We start from the raw sequence: 26,258 nt of genomic DNA, 5'->3' as shown, positions 1-26,258 counted from the left end.
GCTGGTGTTTCCATTTCCTTTCATAGGACTGTTTCTAGTCAACTAATTAAAAAGACATATGCTTTGCTCTCCAGATAGCACATATCATTATGTAAAAGCAGGTTTAGTTGTTACTTAGAAAAGGTCAGAGCCTGCCTTTTAATGCTGTAGTGAGCTACTGTTTCTTTCAGAAACTTTGTAATCACTCATTCATTGAGATCTTATGATGGTAAGTGGTTTCTAGGTCAAAAGATTAGATGTCATTCTTGGCGACAAAATTGCCCATGAATGACAGTATCAATTTACGCTTATTCTTTTGACAGTTGTTGAGGGAGATAATTCAGGCTCTCTGCCTCCAAGAGAATGAACTTCCCTGCCCAAGTGCAAGTTGACATCTTATGCAACATACAGTTAAGTAACAGGAAAAGTGATCTCACTGCCCATCCCCTCCTTTGTAGTAGCTCATGATTTCATGATAGGAAGAGAGGTTTGATGTTCAGAAATAGAGTTGTATCTTAGGAAGGTCCCAGCACTTAGATCCAGAGCTGAGTTCAGCTCAGAAAGGCAACCATGTGAGGACTGGGACTTTCATATGATTTTCACTTTCTCCGCATTTAGTGCTTATGTAGCCATGGGTAGTCCTGAATAATTTTGATAGAAACCGTTTTGAAGTGGCTGAATTTTCCCTTTTGGTGATACCAGATTGAACTAGCCAGCTCCTCTTCATCCCTGTCTCCTAGAGAAAGGGATGCATTAGCCTGAATTCCCTAGGGAATTATTTCCGTGAACTCCTTCTCAGAACTAGGACAGAGCTGAGCCTCTGTGGGCCAGTGGTCATCCAGCCAACTGTGACAGATGCTGGATTAGGCCAGGTGAGGTTAGCAAAGAGCTGATCATAGAGCATCATTTGTGAACAGAGTCAAATAATTAGCCCAGAAGGCAGATACAAAGATGCATGCCTGTTCCCCGTCTTTAGTAGAAAGCCTAAGGTCCCAGTTATGAGATGAGAGTGAGAGGGAGTGGATGGAGGATGCCCCAGAGACAAAGGAGGGCAATTCAGGAGTACAGGCAGGGAAGGAAGTCATATGTGCATGGGAGCCAACCTAAGAACAAGAAAGAAGGGAAGGAATTTTCTGGCACCTATTTTGAGGCAGGTACCTTATCTGTGATAATAACTACCATTTACACAGAAACAAATACCATTTTTTAATCAGTTACTATGTGTCAGGTATTATGCTAGGTTGCTAAATGCTTATGTACATGTATATGTACACATATACATAAACACATACACATATGTATACCTGCACATATGTACATATGTGTCTGTGTAGATAGATAAATAATATTTAAGCCATGACAGCAGATTAAATCATGACCTGGGTAAGGGTGGATAGAGTCTCAAGGCTGAAGCCCTGGGCACTCCATTGTTTAGATATAAGAGAGAAGCAGAAAAACTAGTGAAAAACCCTAGAAAGAAGCAGATAGTTTGCTGGAATATGTTATGTTATATATAATGCTTCACTATATAATTTGTGATTTCCCTTCTTTCACTCCTGATATTGATGATTTGTATCTTCTCTGTTTTTTTCCCCCCAGTCAAGCTGGCTAGACTTTTCTTATATAGGCCTGAGTCCAATCAAGAGACTGAATCCATACAGTAATTTGAACAGAAGTTTAATATAAAGAATTATTAAATAAGACAGGAGATTAATATAAATATTGAAAGAGAAATAAAAATATTGAAAGAGAATAAAACCCTAGGGCTGAGGACAGTACCGAACAAAGTTGGAAGGAGAATTCCTTTTTTTTTCTTTTTTCGAGACAGGGTCTCGCTCTGTTGCCCAGGCTGCAATGCAATGGCACAATCACAGCTCACTGCAGCCTCAATCTCCAGGGGCTCAAGTGATCCTCCCACCTCAGCCTCCTGAGTAGCTGGGACTATAGGCCTGTGCCACTATGCCTGGCTAATTTTGCACACTTCTTTTGTAGAGACAGGGTGTCACTTTGTTGCCCAGGCTTGTCTTAAACTCCTGGGCTCAAGTTATCCTCCTGCCTTGGCCTCCCAGAGTGCTGGAATTACAGGCATGAGCCGCCATGCCTGGCTGAAGGAGAATGCCTTACCAAGGCTGAGGAAAAGGTGTGGATGCAAACCACTGGATGATGGAGAATTTCACTGTGTTTCTGGGCAGTGGGAGTCTGCAGTCACTGAACAAACAGGAAACAACAACCATCCAGGGTGCTGGTGAGGCAAAGCTAGTGGGTGGGTGCACAGAATGAGTTTTGGGGCACCATTGCTGCTGTGAGGCCTGGAACATGAAGTGTTCATATTGGCAGGGCTGCAGGGAACAACTCTTTGGTACACAGCTGTGTCACCACTGGCAGGCAAACTTATAGAGGGAGTTGGGATGTGGCTGCAGATATAAGACATGGAGCATGTGGAGTCCATATTCTGAAGACCACACAAAGGTAGGCACTAGGGATGGGCCACAACTGTGAGTTTGCAAAAGGACTGCATGTTCCTGGTATGCATCTTGGCTTGGGCTTCACTGAATATCCCCACACACCTGCATCACTGACAAAAACAAAACCAAACCCACAGCGCACCAGTAAGAGAAGCCTCCTTCCTCATGCAATTCCTCCATCTTCTTCTGCTGACAAATCTTATCATGTTTACTACAGAGGAGGAATACTAAACCATCCAGTGCAGTTTTGCAGAGCAGACACTGAAGGGCAAATTCAGAGATGAGAAGCAATGAATTGATAACTGGTACAGTCCACCCTTTGGCTACTAAGCTTCCATATGTACCCTCTACACACATTTAAATTGCCTCATAATCTAAACTGTTTACATTTTGACATAAGAAAATACCACTAACATCCTTAGAAGTGTTCTCATCCTTTTGCAAAATGAAAAGACATGCAGTCTGAAGTCATTATATCCATAGATATATTGAGTGAGAATTATTCCTCAAACTCAGTCACAGTCTCACTGAATATGCTGTTATTTAAACACTAAGCTATAGAACTAGGCTCCAATAATGTGTATATAAGAACAAAGATAGGAAAAAAGAAAGAGGAGAAAAAATGGTTAGTATATACAGATTAACACGTACATATCAAGTAAAGAGAAAATATGAAAAGCTACCACAATTCTTGTTTCTCTAATTGTTCACATGGTTGTAGTTGATATCTATGGCCATTTTCTTCAACTAGTAGTTGAAAAAATTTCTATTTACTTTGCCCTCAGCCAGAACTTCAGCTGCTCTTAGTTTTTTTTTACATGGCAGAGTGCTCCAAACTTTTATTCCTAAAGGGTATGATTACTCAGTCATCTTGCTTTAGGTGGGGGTGCTATAGTTTTCCATTAACCTTTACTATTGGACATAGAAGTATCAAGAAGCACCTCAGAGAATCTCCTGGATTCCAGATATAGTAATTCTTGATTGCATTGTATAGCAGCAAACAGATTTCCTCTTGATAATCTGGATCAATCTCTCCAGTCAGTAACCCCTTTTTCTCCTGTTAGTTCAGTGGTATGAGAAGCCCTATATATTCAGGCAGTGTAGTCTCAACTTCCAATTGAGTGTAACTATTTTGTCTCTCTTGGTGGAAGCATGAGATCGCCAATCCAACAGAGCTCCAACTTGCTGGAATGGGAGGCAAAAATGCTGTGAGTTAGTTATTAGTTGTAATAGTGACAGGAGTTATTCCCACTTCTACACCTTAATTTCTGGAACTATGTCATCTGGCTATGGGGGAAACAGCACCAGATAATTCTGCTCTGATTTAAAGCAAAAACTACATCCTGTGAGACTGAATCCCAACCTCGCAAGATGTTTTCTCCCATTTGGTGTTGTAACTGAGTGTTCAGTAACCAATTTCACCTTTCAGTTAGACCAGCTGCTTCTGGATTGTGTCATAAGAGCAGTTATTTCCATGGCATGAGGACTTTGCTGCACACTTCCTTTGCTGTGAGATGAGTTCCTTGGTGATACATACAGTCACACACTGTGTAACTACATTTTGGTAAACGATGGACCACATATATGAAGGTGGACTCATAAGATTATAATGGAGCTGAAAAATTCCTATCACCTAGTAACATTATAGTGCAATGCATTACTCATGTGTTTATGATGATGCTGGTGTAACCAAACCTATTGTGCTGCCAGTCATAGAAAACTCTTGCACATACAATTATGAACAGTACATAATACTTGATGATGATAATAAACGATGATGTTACTGGTTTAAATCTTTACTATACTTTACTTTTAATTATTATTTTAGAGTGTACTCCTTCTACTTTTTTTTTTAAGTTAACTGTAAATCAGTCTCAGGCAGGTTTTTCAAGAAGTATTCCGGAAAAAGGCATTGTTATCATAAGCGATGACAGCTCCATGCATGTTATTGCTCCTGAAGACATTCCAGTGGGACATTCCAGTATGGAGGTGGAAGACAGTAATACGGATGATCTTGACCCTGTGTAGGCCTAGGCTAATGTGTGTGTTTGTGTCTTAGTTTTTAACAAAAAAGGTTAAAAAGTTTTAAAAAATTAATTACAAAGCTTATAGAAATAGGATATAAAAAAGAAAATACTTTTGTACAGCTGTACAATGTGATTAAAAACTATTATTATTATTATTATTACTTTTTTGAGACAGGGATTCACTCTTTTGCCTAGGCTGGAGTACAGTGGCATGATCTTGGCTCACTGCAGCCTCAACCTCCTGGGCTCCAGCAATCTTTCAACCTCAGCCTCCCGAGTAGCTAAGACCACAGGCACCCACCAAAGTGCCTGGCTATTCTTTTATTTTTTGTAGAGACAAGATCTCACTATGTTGCCCAAGCTGGTCTAGAACTCCTGGGCTCAAGAGATCCTCCTGCCTCAGCCTCCCAAAGTGTTGAGATTATAAGCGTAAGCCATCACTCCCAGCTGTGTTCGTGTTTTAAGCTAAGTGTTATTAAAAAGGCAAAAAAGGTTTTTTAAAAATCTAAATGTTTATAGAGTAAAAATGTTACAGTAAGCTAAGATTAATTTATTATTGAAGAAAGGAAAAATATTTTTATATATGTAGTGTAGCCTAAATGTACATTGTTTATAAAGTTTATGGTAGTATACAGTTCCTGGATTCATTGATTTGTTTTGAAGGGTTTTTTTGTGTTTCTATCTCCTACAGTTCTGCTCTGATCTTAGTTATTTCTTGCCTTCTGCTAGCTTTTGAATGTGTTTGTTCTTGCTTCTCTAGTTCTTTTAATTGTGATGTTAGGGTGTCAATTTTAGATCTTTCCTGCTTTCTCTTGTGAGCATTTAGTGCTGTAAATTTCCCTCTACACACTGCTTTAAATGTGTCCCACAGATTCTGGTATGTTGTGTCGTTGTTCTCGTTGGTTTCAAAGAACATCTTTATTTCTGCCTTCATTTCGTTATGTACCCAGTAGTCATTCAGGAGCAAGTTGTTCAGTTTCCATGTAGTTGAGCGGTTTCAAGTGAGTTTCTTAATCCTGAGTTCTAGTTTGATTGCATAGTGGTCTGACAGACAGTTTGTTATAATTTCTGTTCTTTTACATTTGCTGAGGAGTGCTTTACTTCCAACTGTGTGGTCAATTTTGGAATAAGTGTGGTGTGGTGCTGAGAAGAATGTATATTCTGTTGATTTGGGGTGGAGAGTTCTGTAGATGTCTGTTAGGTCTGCTTGATGCAGAGCTGAGTTCAAGTCCTGGATATTCTTGTTAACTTTCTGTCTCGTTGATCTGTCTAATGTTGACAGTGGGGTTTTAAAGTCTCCCATTATTATTGTGTGGGAGTCTAAGTCTCTTTGTAGGTCTCTAAGGACTTGCTTTATGAATCTGGGGGCTCCTGTATTGGGTGCATATATATTTAGGATAGTTAGCTCTTCTTGTTGAATTGATCTCTTTACCGTTATGTAATGGCCTTGTCTCTTTTGATCTTTGTTGGTTTAAAGTCTGTTTTATCAGAGTCTAGGATTGCAACCCCTGCCTTTTTTTGTTTTCCATTTGCTTAGTAGATCTTCCTCCATCCCTTTATTTTGAGCCTATGTGTGTCTCTGCATGTGAGATGGGTTTCCTGAATACAGCACACTGATGGGTCTTGACTCTTTATCCAATTTGCCAGTCTGTGCCTTTTAATTGGAGCGTTTAGCCCATTTACATTTAAGGTTAATATTGTTATGTGTGAATTTGATCCTGTCATTATGATGTTAACTGGTTATTTTGCTCGTTAGTTGATACAGTCTCTTCCTAGCCTCGATAGTCTTTACAATTCGGTATGTTTTTGCAGTGGCTGGTACTGGTTGTTCCTTTCCATGTTTAGTGCTTCCTTCAGGAGCTCTTTTAGGGCAGGCCTGGTGGTGACAAAATCTCTCAGCATTTGCTTGTCTGTGAAGTATTTTATTTCTCCTTCACTTATGAAGCTTAGTTTGGCAGGATATGAAATTCTGGGTTGAAAATTCTTTTCTTTAAGAATGTTGAATCTTGGCCCCCACTCTCTTCTGGCTTGTAGAGTTTCTGCCGAGAGATCAGCTCTTAGTCTGATGGGCTTCCCTTTGTGGGTAACCCGACCTTTCTCTCTGGCTGCCCTTAACATTTTTTCCTTCATTTCAACTTTGGTGAATCTGACAATTATATGTCTTGGAGTTGCTCTTCTCGAGGAGTATCTTTGTGGCGTTCTCTGTATTTCCTGAATCTGAATGTTGGCCTGCCTTGCTAGATTGGGGAAGTTCTCCTGGATAATATCCTGCAGAGTGTTTTCCAACTTGGTTCCATTCTCCCCATCACTTTCAGGTACACCAATCAGACATAGATTTGGTGTTTTCACATAGTCCCATACTTCTTGGAGGCTTTGTTCATTTCTTTTTATTCTTTTTTCTCTAAACTTCTCTTCTCACTTCATTTCATTCATTTGATTTTCTATCACTGATACCCTTTCTTCCACTTGATCGAATTGGCTACTGAAGCTTGTGCATTTGTCACGTAGTTCTTGTGCCATGGTTTTCACCTCCATCAGCTCCTTTACGGACTTCTCTGCATTGGTTATTCTAGTTAGCCATTCGTCTAATCTTTTTTCAAGGTTTTTAACTTCTTTGCCGTGGGTTCGAACTTCCACCTTTAGCTCAGAGAAGTTTGATTGTCTGAAGCCTTCTTCTCTCAACTCGTCAAAGTCATTCTGTGTCCAGCTTTGTTCCGTTGCTGGTGAGGAGCTGCATTCCTTTGGAGGAGGAGAGGAACTCTGATTTTTAGAAATTTCACTTTTTCTGCTCTATTTTTTCCCCATCTTTGTGGTTTTATATACCTTTAGTCTGAATCCAGGAACTGTTTTTTTGAAAAGACCAAGAAAATTGATAGACCGCTAGCAAGACTAATAAAGAAAAGAGAGAAGAATCAAATAGATGCAATAAAAATGATAAACGGGATATCACCACCGATCCCACAGAAATACAAACTACCATCAGAGAATACTATAAACACCTCTACGCGAATAAACTAGAAAATCTAGAAGAAATGGGTAAATTCCTCAACACATACACCCTCCCAAGACTAAACCAGGAAGAAGTTGAATCTCTGAATAGACCAATAACAGGCTCTGAAATTGAGGCAATAAGTAATAGCTTACCAACCAATAAAAGTCCAGGACCAGACGGATTTACAGGCGAATTCTACCAGAGTTACAAGGAGGAGCTGGTACCATTCCTTTTGAAACTATTCCAATCAATAGAAAAAGAGGGAATCCTCCCTAACTCACTTTATGAGGCCAGATTCATCCTGATACCAAAGCTTGGCAGAGACACAATAAAAAAAAACAGAATTTTAGACAAATATCCCTGATGAACATCGATGCAAAAATCCTCAATAAAACACTGGCAAACCGAATCCAGCAACACATCAAAAAGCTTATCCACCATGATCAAGTGGACTTCATCCCTGGGATGCGAGGCTGGTTCAACATACGCAAATCAATAAACATAATCCAGCATATAAACAGAACCAAAGACAAAAACCACATGATTATCTCAATAGATGCAGAAAAGGCCTTTGACAAAATTCAACAACCTTCATGCTAAAAACTCTCAATAAATTAGGTATTGATGGGACGTATCTCAAAATAATAAGAGCTATTTATGACAAACCCACAGCCAATATCATACTGAACGGGCAAAAACTGGAAGCATTCCCTTTGAAAACTGGCACAAGACAGGGATGCCCTCTCACCACTCCTATTCAACATAGTGTTGGAAGTTCTGGCCAGGGCAATCAGGCAGGAGAAGGAAATAAAGGGTATTCAATTAGGAAAAGAGGAAGTCAAATTGTCCCTGTTTGCAGATGACATGATTGTATATCTAGAAAACCCCATCATCTCAGCCCGAAACCTCCTTAAGCTGATAAGCAACTTCAGCAAAGTCTCAGGATACAAACTCAATGTGCAAAAATCACAAGCATTCTTATACATCAATAACAGACAAACAGAGAGCCAAATCATGAGTGAACTCCCATTCACAATTGCTTCAAAGAGAATAAAATACCTAGGAATCCAACTTACAAGGGACGTGAAGGACCTCTTCAAGGATAACTACAAACCACTGCTCAATGAAATAAAAGAGGATACAAACAAATGGAAGAACATTCCATGCTTATGGATAGGAAGAATCAATATCGTGAAAATGTTCATACTGCCCCAGGTAATTTATAGATTCAGTGCCATCCCCATCAAGCTACCAATGACTTTCTTCACAGAATTGGAAAAAACTACTTTAAAGTTCACATAGAACCAAAAAAGAGCCCACATTGCCAAGACAATCCTAAGCCAAAAGAACAAAGCTGGAGGCATCATGCTACCTGACTTCAAACTATACTACAAGGCTACAGTAACCAAAACAGCATGGTACTGGTACCATAACAGAGATATAGACCAATGGAACAGAACAGGGCCCTCAGAAATAATGCCACACATCTACAACTATCTGATCTTTGACAAACCTGACAAAAACAAGAAATGGGGAAAGGATTCCCTATTTAATAAATGGTGCTGGGAAAACTGGCTAGCCATATGTAGAAAGCTGAAACTGGATCCCTTCCTTACACCTTATACAAAAATTAATTCAAGGTGGATTAAAGACTTAAATGTTAGACCTAAAACCATAAAAACCCTTGAAGAAAACCTAGGCAATACCACTCAGGACATAGGCATGGGCAAGGACTTCATGTCTAAAACACCAAAAGCAATGGCAACAAAAGCCAAAATTGACAAATGGGATTTAATTAAACTAAAGAGCTTCTGCACAGCAAAAGAAACTACCATCAGAGTGAACAGGCAACCTACAGAATGAGAGAAAGTTTTTGCAATCTACTCATCTGACAAAGGGCTAATATCCAGAATCTACAAAGTACTCAAACAAATTTACAAGAAAAAAACAACCCCATCAACAAGTGGGCAAAATATATGAACAGACATTTCTCAAAAGAAGACATATATGCAGGCATCAGACACATGAAAAAATGCTCACCATCACTGGCCATCAGAGAAATGCAAATCAAAACCACAATGAGATACCATCTCACACCAGTTAGTATGGCAATCATTAAAACGTCAGGAAACAACAGGTGCTGGAGAGGATGTGGAGAAATGGGAAAACTTTTACACTGTTGGTGGGACTGTAAACTAGTTCAACCATTGTGGAAGTCAGTGTGGCGATTCCTCAGGGATCTAGAACTAGAAATACCATTTGACCCAGCCATCCCATTACTGGGTATATACCCAAAGGATTATAAATCATGCTGCTATAAAGACACATGCACATGTATGTTTATTGTGGCACTATTCACAATAGGAAAGACTTGGAACCAAGCCAAATGTCCAACAATGATAGACTGGATTAAGAAAATGTGGCACATATACACCATGGAATACTATGCAGCCATAAAAAATGATGAGTTCATGTCCTTTGTAGGGACACGGATGAAGCTGGAAAACATCATTCTCAGCAAATTATCCAAGGACAAAAAACCAAACACCGCATGTTCTCACTCATAGGTGGGAATTGAACAATGAGAACACTTGGACACAGGAAGGGGAACATCACACATGGGGGCCTGTTGTGGGGTTGGGGGAGGGGGGAGGGATAGCATTAGGAGATACACCTAATGTTAAATTACGAGTTAATGGGTGCAGCACACCAGCATGGCACATGTATACTTCTGTAACAAACCTGCACGTTGTGCACATGTACCCTAAAACTTAAAGTATAATAATAAAAATAAGAGAGTACAGCGTAGCTACCCCTACAGATATTTAAGAAATAATAATAATAAATTCTATGGTAGTATACAGTAATGTCCTAGGCCCTCACATTCACTCACCTCTCACTCACTGACTCAAAGCAACCTCCAGTCCTGCAAGCTCCATTCATGGTAAGAGTCCTATTAGGGTGTGCCCTTTTTAAAAAATTTTTTATAACATATTTCTACTGTACCTTTTCTATGTTTAGATACACAGATACTTGCCATTGTGTTTCAATTGCCCACAGTATTCAGTACAGTAACATGCTGTACAGGTTTGTAGCCTAGGAGCAAGAGGCTATACCATCTATTTGTGTAAGTACATTCTGTGACATTTGCACGTTGACAAAATCACCTAATTATACATTTCCCAGAATGTATTCCCGTTGTTAAGTGACACATGGCCATAATTCTCTATAGAATGCCATGATGGTAGACAAGACATTCTATGAATCCCCAGATGGATGCTACTGGAAGAAGCATTATAGGAAAGGAAGACAAATCCATATACAGAGTACGTGTCCATTCCTGTGAGAATGAAACTCTTCCCCACCAATAATGAAAGACATCTAATGTAATCCATCTGCTACCAGGTAGCTGGCTGGTCACCATAGAAAATGATGCTATATCGGAGACTCAATGTTGGTTTCTACTCTTGGTAGATTAGGTACTGAACTGTAGTATTATCCAAGCCAGCCTTGATAAGAGGACACCTATATTGTTGAGCCCATCCATAGCATCCATCCCTGTCACCATTGACTCTTATATTCGTGGGCCCATTGAGCAAACACTCAAGTGACTAGAGAAAGAATCTGACTGCCATTCACAAAGTGTGTCATTTTGTTCACCTATTATTATGTCCTTTGATGGACATTCACATGGAACACAAATATCTTTATAGCCTGTACCAATTCAAAAAGATCTATCCCATACCTTTCCCCAGACTTCTTTGTCACCTGTCTTCCAATCCTATTCCTTCCAAATCTCTAATCATTCAGCTAAACCCTTAGCAAATGCTTAAGAATCACTGTAGGTATGTACTTCTGGGCATCCTTCAGCTCTCAACTTTAAGATGATATCAGCATATCTTGCAGGCCCATTTGTAAACTAGGCTTAAGGTTTTTCCTGCCTCAGTCAGCTAACCATAAGGAATGCCCCAAGGACACTGTAGGCATGGATTGAGAGAGACAGGGCACTATAACAGGAATTGGTGTTTAAGGGGTTTGACCATTTGCTCATGCAACTTATCTGTACCTTCTGGATCTGCCAAGCTGAGTCTATTATTGTGGTAGACAGAATTCTAAGATAGCCTTTGATATAGTTTGGATGTTTGTCCCCTCCAAATGTCATGTTGAAATGTGATCCCCACAATGTTAGAGGTGGGACTTGGTGGAATGTGTTTGGGTCATGGGGGCAGTAGCTGGGGTTAGGTATGCACCACCATGCCCAGCTAATTTTTAATATATATTTTTTAGAGACAGGGTCCTGCTATATTTCACAGGCTGGTCTTGAACTCCTGGCCTCAAGCAATCCTCCTGCCTCAGCCTCCCAAATAGCTGGTATTACAGAAGTGAGCAACTTAACTTGGCTACTATAATTCTTTTTCTGTGTTGCTGGATCCAGTTTGCTAGTACTTTGTAAGGAATTTTGTACCCATATTAATAAGAGATATTGGTCTGCAGGGTTGTTTTTGTTTTTATTTTTGCATATCTTTGTCTGGTTTTAGTATCAGGATAATATGGGCCCCATAAAATAAAATGAATTGGGAAGCATTCCCTCCTTTTTTAATTTTTGAAGAATTTATGAAGAATTGTGTATTAGTCAGGGTTCTCTGGAGAAATAGAAACAATAGGGTATGTGTGGGTCTGTGTCTATAGTCACGTGTCACTTAACGACAGGGATACATTCTGAGAAATGCATCATTAGGCAATTTTGTCATTGTGTGAACATCATAGAGTGTAATTACACAAACCTAGATGGTATAGCCTACTACACACCTAAGCTATATAGTATAGGCTATTGTTCCTAGGTTACAAATCTGTATAGCATGTTACTGTACTGAATACTGTAGGCCAGCAGTCCCCAACCTTTTTGGCACCAGGGACCAGTTTTGTGGAAGACAATTTTTCCACAGACAGGGAGGATGGTTTCAGGATGAAACTGTTACACCTCAGATCATCAGGCATTAGATTCTCACATGGAGTGTACAACCTAGATCCCTCGCATACACAGTTCACAATACAGTTCACACTCCTATGAGAATCTAATGCTGCCACTGATTACACAGGAGGTGGAGTTCAGGCGGTAACACTTGCTTGCCTGCTGCTCACCTCCTGCTGTGCAGCCTGGCTCCTAATAGGCCACAGACCAGTACCAGTCCATGGCCCTGGGTTTGAAGACTCTTGCTCTAGGCGATTGTAATGCAATAATAAATATTTGTGTAACTAAACATAGAAAAGGTACAGTAAAAATACAATATTATTATCTTATGGGACCACCATTGTTTTTTTTTTTTCTTTCTTTTATTATTATTATTATTATACTTTAGGTTTTATGGTACATGTGCGCAATGTGCAGGTAAGTTACATATGTATACATGTGCCATGCTGGTGAGCTGCACCCACCAACTCGTCATCTAGCATTAGGTATATCTCCCAATGCTATCCCTCCCCCCTCCCCCCACCCCACAACAGTCCCCAGAGTGTGATGTTCACATGGTTGGTCATTGACCAAAACATAAATATAAATAAATTAAATTAAATATATTTATATTATAAATATATATTTATTTATATATATAGTATGTGTATATATATCCGTGTGTGTATATAGATAATATACACACATATATAAAGAGACCCACATGATAGTGTATATATATATGAATATATATTTGTATATATATATGAGTATATATTCATATATATGGAGAGAGAGACATATTTATTACAAGGTAATTATTATAAAATATTGGTTTACATTTACATGATTATAGAGGCTAAGGAGTCCCACAATCTGCCATCTGTAAGCTGGAGACCCAGGAAAGCCAGTGACATCATTTAAGGGTGTGAGAGCCAGAAAACTGATATTGTAGATTCCAGTCAGAGTCTGAAGGCCTTAGAACCAAGAGCACTAAGGGCAGGAGAAGACTAATTTCCCAACTCAGCCATCAGAGTTCACTCAACTTTCCTTCACCTTTTTGTTCTATTCAGGTCCTCTGTAGATTGGATGAGTTCACCCACACTGGGGAGGGCCATTTGCTTCCCTCAGTCTGCCAATTCAAGTGCTAACCTCTTCTGGAAACATCCTCACAGACACACCCAGAAATGTTGAACCAGCTATCTGGGCATCCTGTGGCCAAGTCAAGTTGACAGATTAAATTAACCATGACAAATTGGTATTGTTCTTTGAATGTTTTGTATAATTGATTGGTGAAGCCACCTGGCGGAGCCTTGTTTTGGGTATAGTTTTTTAAATTACTGATTTAGTCTTTTACCTTGATAGAGGTTTGTTCAGATGGTCTATTTCTCTCAAATTACTACTTTAGCTGCATCCTATCTCAAAGTATTTTCTCATTTCCTTTTTAATTTCTTCTTGGTCCATTAGGTGCTTGAGTGTGTTGTTTAATTTCCACTTACGAGTGAGTTTCTCAAATTTATATTTATTACTGATTTCTATTTTAATTGCAATTTCGTTGGAGAAGATACTCTGTGTTCTAGAGATATTTGTTAGCACTAATTTGTTTATAGTGTTCTGCAAGTCTTCCATTGCTTTGTTGATCTTTTAAGTTGTTCCATTTATTATTGAAAGTGAGGTATTAAATTCTATAAATGTTACTGGTGAATTGTTTATCTCCTCAGTTCTGTCAGTTTTGTTTAATGTATTTTGTATTATATTTTTGTTTAATGTAATTACCATATGTTTATACTTATTATATCTTCCAGATAGATTGACCCTTTGCCATTATAAAATGTCTTTATCTCAATAACATTTTTTGTTTTAAAGTCTATTTTGTCTGATATTAGTATAACCACTCCCGCTTTCCCATGATTGTTATTTGCATGATATATCCTTTTCTATCCCTTTATTTTCAATTTCTTTATTTTGTTTAAAGTATGTATTCTATAGACAGCATGTAGTTGGATCATATATTTTTAAAATCCATTTGGACAATCCCTGTGTTTTGGTTGGATTGTTTTATCCATCCACAGATAGTAGTTTTTTTTGTTTTGTTTTGTTTTTTTTGATACAGGGTCCCACTTTGTTGCCCAAGCTGGAGTGCAGTGGCACGATCTCTGCTCACTGAAGCCTGGACCTCTGGGGCTCAAGTGACACTGTCACCTTCACCTCCCTAGTAGCTTGGACTACAGGTGTGTGACACCATGACCAGCTAATTTTTTTTGTATTTGTAGAAACAGGGTTTTGCCATGTTGCCCAGGCTGGTCTTAAACTTCTGGGCTCAAGCGATCTGCCCGCCTTGGCCTCCCAAAATGCTGGGATTAAAAGTGTGTGCCATGGTGCCCAGCTAGTTTTCATATTTTATCCAAAATTTATAGTTATAATTAGCAGGAGGGAAAGGCTGTTAGGATCTCACACTACTTTTGCAAAACTAGAATATGCTTCCCTATTTTGTGTTAGGTACAATTTATATATAATGAATGTACTAATCTTAAGAATATCACTTGCAAGCTTTTGACAAATCTATGCATCTGGGCAACCAAAACACAAATAAAAATATAGAATAATACTATCAACCAGAAACTCCCCATATATATGTATATGTATTTCCATTCAGTGTCTGCTCTAATTCCCCCAGACAACCCCAGTTGTAATTTATGACACCATAGTTTAGCCTTTTCTGTTCTAGAACTTATGTGGATATGATCATGATGGAAGCTGATGATTTTTTCCTATTGTTTATAGCTTTAGTCTACAATAATGTAGGATAAAAGGGAAAATTTTATTTTATTACAAATATGTGTTTGGATGCAGCCAACAAACATATGAAAAAAGGCTCATCATCACTGGTTATTAGAGAAATGCAAATCAAAACCACAATGAGGTAACATCTCACGCCAGTTAGAATGGTGATCATTAAAAAGTCAGGAAACAACAGATGCTGGGGAGGATGTGGAGAAATAGGAACACTTTACACTGTTGTTGGGAGTGTAAATTAGTTCAACCATTGTGGAAAATGGTGTGGCAATTCCTCGAGGACCTAGAACCAGAAATACCATTTGACTCAGCAATCCCATTGCTGGGTATAAACTCAAAGGATGATAAATCATTCTACTATAAAGACACATGCACACGTTTGTTTATTGCAGCACTATTCACAATAGCGAAGACTGGGAACCAACCCAAATGTCCAACAATGATTGACTGGGTAAAGAAACTGTGGCACATACACACCATGGAATACTATGCAGCCATAAAAAAGGATGAGTTCGTGTCCTTTGCAGGGACATGGATAAAGCTAGAAACCATCATTCTCAGCAAACTAACAAAGGAACAGAAAACCAAACACTGCATGTTCTCAATCATAAGTGGGAGTTGAACAATGAGAACACATGGACACAGGAAGGGGAACATCACACACTGGGGCCTGTTGGGGGGTGGGTGGCTAGAAGAGGGATAGCATTAGGAGAAATACCTAATATACATGATGGATTGATGGGTGCAGCAAACCACCATGGCAGGTGTATATCTATGTAACAAACCTGCACATTCTGCAAATGTATCCCAGAACTTATAGTATAATAAAATAAAATAATATAAAATTTAAAAATACACACCTGTTTCTTAATACATTTTACTTTTGACAAATGAAACTTGATCAAATATCAAAATTTTACAAAAACATATTTTCTAAAGCAGGAAAATAGACAAGTTACCAGGAATCTTTTATACTTAATTCACTTAAAACTATTATTATACATTCTTTTATACGAAATTATTTTGCACTATTTTTTTCTTAAGCAAATTTGTCTGGAAACCTAGTGAGTAATTTTCTGCTGTTTGGTGCAAATTGTTATTTTTGATGCTAAATGTATGTGCACATATTTGATTTCAAATATTATAATTTATATTAATTAATTTAAAAGTTATATTTGTTAACTAATATAACTTATATAAATGAATTTAAATCATATAAATTAATCAAATCTTTGCTATGTTTTTACTCGTTAAATGTATTCATTAATAATAAACATTTTAAATACATACTAAACACTTTTCAGACAAATATGGCATACAAACAGCTAAGTGGTGCAATGTTTAGGAAAAGGAGAAATATCCATGTGGAAAGGAATTAAAAGTATAAAAGCTCTTAGAAATTTAGATAGAAAAATGCAGAAAATTATCATGTCTTTAACATTATTAGAACAAAATAACTATCAAATTCACAGTTAAATAAAGAATATTCTGTCAACAGTGAAGAAAAAAATGAAGGAAGGGAGATTTTAGAAATTTCAGAAACTATTGAACATAATTGTAAACAGATAAGTAAGATGATGCTATTTGAAATAAATTCGGTCCACTCATGTATGCTGTCTAAAGTTTTGTGGTGGTTTTCACTTAAAAATGAGGAAATACATGCCACGGTTGGTTGAGCAGGTGCCGGGACAGCACAGTGGCTGCCAAGAAACTGATTTTGCATTTTATCTTATATTTTGCAGTGCCTTTTTTTTTTTTTTTCTTTTTCTTCGGACAGACTCTAACTCTGTCGCCGAGGCTGGAGTGCAGTGGAGCTATCTCGGCTCACTGCAACCTCTGCCTCTGGGATTCAAGCGATTCTCCTTCCTCAGCCTCCCGAGTAGCTGGGATCAGAGGAACGTGCCACCACGCGTGACTAACTTTTTTTGTCCTTTTGGTAGAGATGCGGTTTCACCATGTTGGCCAGGCTGGCCTCAGACTCCTGACCTCAGGTAATCCACCTGCTCGGCCTGCCAAAGTGCTGGGATTACAGGCGTGAGTCACCACGCCCAGCCCTACCAAGTTTACTTTCAACTGTAGTCTAAATTTATAATTCTCTGACCAGTCAGGAGACAGGTATGGGCTAGTTTATTTTTTTGCGCTAGATTTTACAGAATTTCTGCAACCTAACAAATGCAAACATCCCAGCACAAATCTGGGTCCTTCTCGCCACATCCAGCCCGGTGCTAACTGATGCCAGTGCTGACAGCACTCCCTTGCACCCCAATTCTAATGTTTTCCCATATTCCCCACCTGGTAGCAGCGAGAGAGGGCCTGTTAAGAGAGGGAAAGGATCAGTGAATCCATCATGGAGGAGGCTGTGTTTGAGCTGGGACCTAATTGGTGGGCAGAGATGGAGGGAAAGGACATTCCCGTAGGAGGCTGATTACTCTTAAATGGTGGTCTACAACACAGACATTGGTGCTAGAGGGTCATGGATTCAAACGCTAGTATGGCCATTTCCTAGTTCTACTCGTGATCCCCTTCCTCAGTCCTCTTATCACCCCACATCCATTCTCCCAGTCATATAAAATCTCTCCTAATTGCCTATGCTCACTTAGTTTAATGCCCATTCTGTTTAACTCTCCTGCAATGGCGGCACCATTCCCAATTTAATGCCCTTACTTCCTATGCACAATTGTCAGGTGTGCAGCTATTTAGGCTCATTTTTCACTGTAGATCCCCGTCCTGACATCACGCCCGTTCCTTTTTCCCAAACATAAATGCTGAGGGGTGGGTTTCAATTCCCTGCTACGAATTGAGTCTCATCCCAATGGTAGAAATGGCTGGGAAGATCTTTCCCGTACAAGGCAATAATATGCAAAAAATGTAAAAGCGGTTGGCGCGTTATTTGAATTCATTGCGGGAACCACGCAGAAAGTCTCGTGGGAGTTACTTTGTGATAGTTTTTTCCTTCCGTTCCCCACAGTTCCTGCCACTGCACGCGCAAAACCTCCAAGCAATAATCCTTCCCACCAATAAGGAGCAAAGGCCCGGGGTGTGGACGGACTTTCCTGTTATAGAGAAGTTGGGAGTAGACAGTATCCGGGTCAATTGTTTCAGTCACAACCAGTCAGGATCTTTGAGGGTGGAGCCATACACTGGCAATAAAAGAAGCCTGCCCCTGTGGCGGGGCCCATTTTGTTTTGGACTGTTAAGTGGGCTTGTGGTGGAGCGTTGGTGTGTCAGGGGTGTCGACTTCTTCCACAAACTATTGTAAGATCAATTTGCTTTTCATTCGAAATAGTTATTGATAGTTAGATATTTGTAGTGTGCTCTTTATATGTGACTATATGAAATGTAATAGTATACTTTTTCTTTTCTTTTTATTTTATTATTATTATTTTTTTGAGATGGAGTCTCATTTTGTCATCCAGGCTGTCATGCAGTGGCATGATCTCGGCTCACTGCAACCTCCGCCTGCTGGATTTAAGCGATTCTCCTGCCTCATCCTCCCGAGTAACTGGGATTACAGGCGCCTGCCACAACGCCTGGCTAGTTTTTGTATTTTTAGTAGAGACGGAGATTCACCATATTGTTCAGGCTGAGCTCCCACAGCTGACCTCAGGTGGTCCACCCGCCTCGGCCTCCCAAACTGCTGGGATTACAGATGTGAGTCAGCACGCCTGGCCTCTCTTTCTGTTATTTTGGACCTGGAAAGAATCAGCTTCCCACTGGGAGGGATTGTGCACGGTATTAGGTCAGTTAATGGCCATTAGTTGCTTTGATGTTGTTTGTATTTTTTTCTTTTAAAAATGTAATATTTGTTATCTTTTGGAGTCGGTTCTTTCATCCACTAACTTTCAAATAAAAGAAAAGTTTTCTGGTATTTAAAACTTGAAAATATTGTCTGGTCAGTGCAGGAATTGTTCATTGACAACTTCAGCTAGCCTCCTGTTGGTCATTCGCTATTTTGCATTTTTATACAGTATAGTTGTGAATTTAATTGTATTCCACAAAGAGTGCTTCTCATATTTTTCATGCATTTGCCTTTGAAAGTTTGGTCTTCACTGCATTTGATGTTTTACAAACAATATGGATGCTCTGCCTCTCTAGCTGTGGTGGCTAGTGTTTGTAATCCCAGTGCTTTGGGAGGTGGGAAGGAGGCTTGAGTCCAGGAGTTAGAGACCAGCCTGAGCAGTAGAGGGAGACCTCATTTCTACAAAAAAAAAAAAAAAAAAAAAAAAAAAAAAATTTGGCTGGGCACCATGGCTCACGCCTGTAATCCCAGCACTTTGGGAGGCTGAAGTGAGTGGGTCTCCTGAGGTCAGGAGTTCGAGACTAGCCTGGTCAACATGGTGAAACCCCATCTCTACTAAAAATATGAAAATTAGCCAGGCATGGTGATATGTGCCCATAATCCCATCTACTGGGGAGACTGAGGCAAGAGACTCACTTGAAACCAGGAGGCGAAGGTTGCAGTGAGCCGAAATTGTGCCACTGCACTCTAGCCTGGGCGACACAGTGGGACTACATCTCAAAATAAATAAATAAATAGCCAGATGTGGTGTTCCTGAGTAGTCTTGGCCACGTATGAGGACCTCTTTAGCCCAGGAGGACAAGCCTGAAGTGAGCTGCGTCTGCGCCACTGTACTGCAGCCTAGGCGACAGAGCGAGACCCTGTCTCTTAAAAAAATATTGTTGGCATTGGAAACTTCATAGGTTTCTTATGAAAGGTTTTGTACAAGTTTCAGTTTGCAGTAGAGGAAATTAACGGTCGATTGAGTGCATTTGATAACAGAACAGCCTATTTCGTATAATTTTATTTGTCCAAATTCTGGTATTGTTTCCTCTTCATTAATTTCCTTATAAAATAAAAGTTTTGGAGTAATCTTGATTTACAAATGCACAATTTAATCATCTGGCTGTGTCCTTAATGTTTTGCACCAGTGACTGCACTTAAGTGTCTTATCATCGGCTGCCATTTAATGGAATTTGGAATTTTATTTTACAGAGGAATTCTGTGTTCGGTAGCATTTTATTCCATTAAATGTGGGTTCTAGTCCTTTTCGTAAATTTTGTGTGAAGAAAGTTTTGTATTATCTTCAATTTACAAATAACGAAAAGAATTTTCTAATTCAAAGAATGTTTTGTGGCATTTTCTTTCTTTTCTTTTCTTTTTTTTTTGACAGAGTCTTGTTCTGTCGCCCAGGCTGGAGCGCAGTGGCACGATCCCAGCTCACTGCAATGTCTGCCTCCCAGGTTCAAGTGATTCTGCTGCCTCAGCCTCCCAAGTAGCTGGGATTACAGGTGCCCGCCCCTATGCCCAGCTAATTTTTCTATTTTTAGTAGAGACGGGGTTTCACCAAGTTGGCCAGACTGGTCTTGAACTCCTTACCTCAGGTGATCCACCCTCCTCGGCTTTCCAAAGTGCTGGGGTTACAGGTGTGAACCACTGTGCCCAGCCCTTTTGTGATATTTTTAATGTAAAAATGCACACATTGCTAATTTGCCTGAGAGCTTGTTTTAGGACACTAAATTGTCACAAGTGCCGATCACCAGCCACTGCAGAAAGTTTTTTGGGATATCATATCCTGAAACAATTGTGTGTTGAGGTTCAATGTATTCAATTCTGCTCGAGTTTTTTGCATACATTTCCTTTAAAAGACTGAGGTATTTCAGTGTGTAAATGAGGAAATTAACTGTAAGATTGAATGTTTACTTTCTGGCAGTGAACAGCCGTTGGAAGTCATGTTTCCTCATCTGAATTTTATTGTATAGTATAGTTGTGTGTTTAATATAATGGTATTTATACATTTTGGCATAGGTCCTCTTTCCAAGGTGTTCCTTCCCAGAAAAAAAAAAAAAAAGGTTTCTATTTAAGAATAAGGAGGACAGAAGTTGTCTAGGGCCAGGTTAGGAGAGAAAATGGAAGTAGACCCTTCTAGATCCTTCTGGATCCTCTGCTCACTCCCTGACTGGCATGCACCAGCCCTGTCCCTTAGCCACGCAGTGTGCCACAGTGGTACAAGTAACACTTAAAGGGCAGCCGTTTTAAATTGGCAGCACTGGCTTCTTTACATTCCTACTGCCGTTTTGTGACTCCTATTGTGTATTCAGTGGGATAATTAAAATTAAAGGAAAACTTTAGTCTCTCTCAAAAACTTGAGCATAATCACTGAGAAACAAGATTTTTGCTTTGAGGATAAAGTGCAAGTATTTTTTTAAATGGTGCTGATTGAAATTACTTATTAGTCTTTCGCCTCGTTTACTTTTTTTTTTTTTTTTTTTTTTTTTTTTTTGAGACAGGGTCTGGCTTTGTTACCCAGGATGGAGTGCAGTGGTGTGATCGTGGCACACTACAGCCTCGACCTCCTGGGCTCAAGTGATCCTTCCACCTCAGCCTCCTGAGTAGCTGGGACTGAAGGCATATGCCAACCCGCCTGGCTAATTTTTGTATTTTTTATAGAGATGGGATTTGCCATGTTGCCCAGGCTGATCTCCAACTCCTGGGTTTAAGCGATCCACCCCCCTTGGCCTCCCAAAATGCTCGGATTATAGACGTGAGCCACTGCACCTGGCTTATATTTCTTTTTTGACATTATCTGTTAAATAATGCTATGAGAGTTGAGGATTTTTTTTTTTCTTTTCTGGACACAGAGTCTCACTCTGTCACCTAGGCTAGAGTGCAGTGGTGCCATCGTGGTTCACTGCAGCCTTGACTTCTGGGCTCAAGCAATCCTTCCACCTTAGCCTCCTGAGTAGCTGAGACTATAGGCATGTGCCACCACGCCTGGCTAATTTTTCTTCCTCCTCAGTAGACTTTAAGCTCCACGGGTGCAAGAACTTTTTTCTTCCGTGCTGTAAACGTGGTGTCTCTAATAGTGCCTGATATATAGCAGGCACTCAAGTAATATTTGTTGAATGATTTAATCTAGTAATTTTTCTGGATACTGATTAAAATGTTTATTTAATTTTACTTTTTGTTTTTTTGAGAGAGAGAGGTTTCACTCTGTCACCCAGGCTGGAGTGCAGTGGCAGTGATCTTAGCTCACTGCAACCTCTGCCTTCCTGGGCTCAAGTGATCCCCCCACCTCATCCTCCCAAGTAGCTGGTAGCTGGGATGTGCACAGCACAATGCATGGTTTGTTGTCGTTGTTGTTGTTTTGTTTTGTTTTTCTTTTTGTTTTTGAGAGATGGGGTTTTGCCATGTTGCCCAGGCTGGTCTCCAGCTCCTGGGCTCAAGAGATTCACCTGCCTCAACCTCCCAAGTGCTGAGATTATAGGCGTGAGCCACTGTGCCTGGCCTAGCCTGGTTTATTCTTGATTTGGATTTGAATTATATATATTATCTAGCATCTGAATGACTTATTAGTACCTTTATTGGTAGAAAGTTGGTGTTTTCCAAATATCCTTCTAGACTGAATTTAGAAACCTGAAAAATCAGTTGTTGGTAAGAATGAAAGCTACCTCTGCCTTTGCTAATATAAGGTGCCAGGATTTCAGGAATTAAGATATTAACTAGCCTCACAGATCCTGACTTTTTGAGCAGAGCCCTAGATCTTAAATAATAATCTAACCCTAGAATTTAGAATTTAGATCCAGGTATTAGGCCGAAGACACTTTTCTTATGTCCACTTCACCCATAGAATCCTAGAGGGGATATTTTCCAAAGAGCATACCCACAAAAGCCAATATTAGCAACTGTAAACTTTTGTGGATTATTTCTTTGAAGATCTATTCTCAGTGTCAGATGGCACCAACATTATTTAATGGTTGCAATTATTCGTGAAATTATCCTAAATGATACTAGCTTCTTTCTGATGTCCATGGTTTTCTAACTTACTGTGCTACTAATTACTGGCACGAATACACCATGAGAATGCTATTGTATAACCTGGTGAACAACTCAAACCTCCAATTTCAAAAATTTGTTATCTGTGATCCTATATGAGTCTTTTTCACCATGGTAATGAATACAATCAACTGACATCTTTGAGACTCCCCTTTCTAGAAGTTGAGATCTTGCCTATTAGCTTAATATATAATTCCCCTATAATGTTTGATTAAAGCAAAATGAACTATAGTTTATTTTGAAGGGACAGTCAAACCTCTGAAGCAGTAGTCTTATCTGATCTTGTAACCACAAGACTAATGCAGTTCCTATTATGTTTCACCCTGCATGATTGGGTACCTTGGTCCAACCAACCATTTTCAGAAGTTTCTCTGAATAAGTGGAAAAGGAAGTGTGCCCCAGCCATCCACCAAAATGAGTTCCAAGTTATGTAATTTTCCTGCAGTGGTGCTGGGCTGTCCATCCACAGGCAAGTCTCTTGGCAGATTCATACAGTCACCATCTCCTTCAGAACCTGTGATGGAAAAGTCCAGTACCAGTGAGCCTATGGTACTGTAATGTGAAAAAGATGGAACTGGAATCAATTGTCAAGATCACCTAGACAAGTTCAGGGTGTCCTTACATTGTGTGAGGTGACTAGTGTCTTATGAAGGGCAGCCCCCTCCTCCTGTCCCCTGTGCATCATTAATGATGGTATTGAAACCCCTTCCTAGAGTTCTAGAGATAGGGACTACCAACAGTGGTAGTCACTCTTCCTAAGCACTGCCGATTCCATGATACTGACTCTCTTTCTACAACCTGTTCCTTTCATTAGACAGGGGCATCTTTTTCTACTTCTTAATTGTGTTCCTCATGTACACTGTGGGTACCACTGTTACAGAGACATTGACAAACTTAGACTGTTCTGATTTCAAATAAACCTGATTTTGACTTTTTAACACCAAAGTTCTGATCTTTATTTCTATTTTTTTGGAAAACCAGTAAGAGACAGCAGCAGGAGGGACTGGACTGGATTGTAGAAAACTTCAAGAGTTAAGGAGTGCGGAGTGCTGCTCAGGTGCCTTTGTTTCAGGTATGAGAATATGGGTCTGAAGGTAATTTGAAAGCCAGCCTTATATATACAAAGAGGGAAAAGACAGGTCCTGAGGACCAAGTAGGTGTCAGGGAATGGTAGTCTGCCAGCCTGCTCCACTTGTGACATTTATTTGCTAGGGTTCCTGAAGGTATACGCCAGCAATTAAAGTAATATGTAGGTTATTACTCCTTCAGATGTTTACTCTTCTATACATTGTTGTCCATTTCCTTGCTCTGCAGACATTGCTGGTACAACAAGCTTCCAGTTTCTGAGTCTGAAAGACACTGGGCTCATTTTCACTGTAAGGCAGTAGTCTGGCAGCTCAGCTGGTTTCTAACAGTATTTTCACACTTTGTGACACTGTTAAAAATTGTCAATGAATTCAGGCATTGGAAGCTGGGGACAAAGATTTGGGGTTTGCATACTAAGGCTCCCCCCTAAGCCTTGTGTTTCCTGTCTTGTTACACAAAAGAAGTACAGTGGGATGAATGAATTTGGGTAAATAGATCATGACAAAAGTGCTAATGTTATTTGGGTTATGTTGAATGCTCCCATATAATAAATGCTCTCTCTTGTGCCTGTCCAGGTCATAGTCTCTGCTCTATACAGCAGCCAACCACAGGGGTTGATTGGTAAGCATTCCTGTATCTGTGCTGTTCCCCCTAGATTGCTATCTGATATGTTTGTTTCAAACATGTGGAGGTCCTCTGTCTGAACTTGATTTCACCATTGCTGTCAATTTTCAGGCAAGGTATACAGTAACTGGGTCAAAATTCCTTTCTGATGAATGATAGAATTTCATATCAATTTGGGATTCAAGCTTTCAGTACATGGGAATACCAAACCTTAGAGTGGGGATCTTCTAACCAAAGTTTACACTTCTGGAGTTGTTGCCTGCTATGGCATATGTTCTGGAATGTGGTCTTTCCCTGCAGCCATTTAACAGTAAGCCTTATGATTTGTACTTCTTAATAACATCTGTAAATGCCTGAATTATGTAGTTTTCACTCTGGTGCTTTGTAAATTTCCTCTTGGATTGCTTTGGAGTCAGACAGACCTCAGTTTAAGCCTGATTTACCAGTAACTAACTTTCTTTCTTTTTTTTTTTTTTCTTGACACAGGGTCTCTGTTACCCAAGCTGAAGTGTAGTGATGCAATCACAGCTCACTGCAGCCTTGACCTCCTGAACTCAAGTGATCCTCCCACCTCAGCCTCCTAACTGCGGCTACAGGTATGTCACTATGCTCAGCTAATTTTTTATTTTTTGTAGAACTCCTGGCTGTTCTCAAACTCCTTGGCTCAAGTGATCCTCCAACTTCAGCATTCTGAGTAAATGGGGCTACATGTGTGTGTCACCACACTCAGCTAATTTTTTATTTTCTGTAGAGTGGGGTCTCACTGTGTTGCCCAGGCTATTCTCAAACTCCTGGGCTCAAGCAGTCCTCCTACCTCAGCCTCCCAAAGTGCTGGGATTACAGGTGTGAGCCACTGCATCTGGCCATCAGTAACTTTCTATCCTTAGTTCCTAACTAACTCTTTGGGCCTCAGTTTTCCTTTTCTGCAAAACAGGAATCCTTCTTTGCTATCAGAATGTTGTAAGAATCAAGTGTCATAATCTTTGTAATGCGTCTAGTACACAACAGGCACTCATGAATGAGCTCTCCATTTCCTGAATGCACATATTGGAGGGAGGACATACAGTGCTTGGTTTAGCACCTCTCCCACCTTCCTTTATTTATTTTCTTTCCTTTCTCAGGTATTGCACATTCCTCATAGATTATACTGTCTTCTCTTGGGAAACCACAACCCTGTAATCTGGCTAAGGATCTCAGATTTTTTCTTGCTCTGAGCTGAGTTCTGTTCCGACCAACTAGGACACATTACACTGAGGCTAGCATCATAGTTCAGCATCTAGCAGGACTGTAGCTATCTGGGATGGAAGGTGCCTATTAACTACCAGTCCTAGAAATTTCTTTCCTCACCTGTAAAAAGTCACATTTGGGTTGTGATTAGTTCACTGAAGATTAGGTGAAGACACTTGACAAAGTAAGAAATGGAGGATTAAATGCTTAATATAAATATGCACTATCCTAAGAGTATCTTTTAACCTTTAGTCTCAGTAGATACCTGTGATTCCTC

At 39.7% G+C, this 26,258-nt stretch overlaps 1 protein-coding gene across 1 annotated transcript in view; it reads left to right on the top strand.

Annotated features, from left to right (window-relative positions):
• The first annotated feature begins 18,385 nt into the window (after nucleotides 1–18,385).
• Nucleotides 18,386–26,258, top strand: part of USP26 (ubiquitin specific peptidase 26) — a 74,007-nt gene continuing 66,134 nt past the window's right edge. The window contains exons 1-4 of the mRNA XM_054472430.1: nucleotides 18,386–18,465; nucleotides 24,026–24,116; nucleotides 24,706–24,751; nucleotides 25,241–25,350. The gene's annotated coding sequence lies outside the window, so the exon portion shown is untranslated. The remainder of the gene's footprint in view (nucleotides 18,466–24,025; nucleotides 24,117–24,705; nucleotides 24,752–25,240; nucleotides 25,351–26,258) is intronic.

This window comes from Pongo pygmaeus, chromosome X (genome assembly GCF_028885625.2).
Source record: "Pongo pygmaeus isolate AG05252 chromosome X, NHGRI_mPonPyg2-v2.0_pri, whole genome shotgun sequence".
NCBI classification, from domain to species: Eukaryota; Metazoa; Chordata; class Mammalia; order Primates; family Hominidae; genus Pongo; species Pongo pygmaeus.
This window is presented reverse-complemented; position numbering and strand designations above follow the sequence as displayed.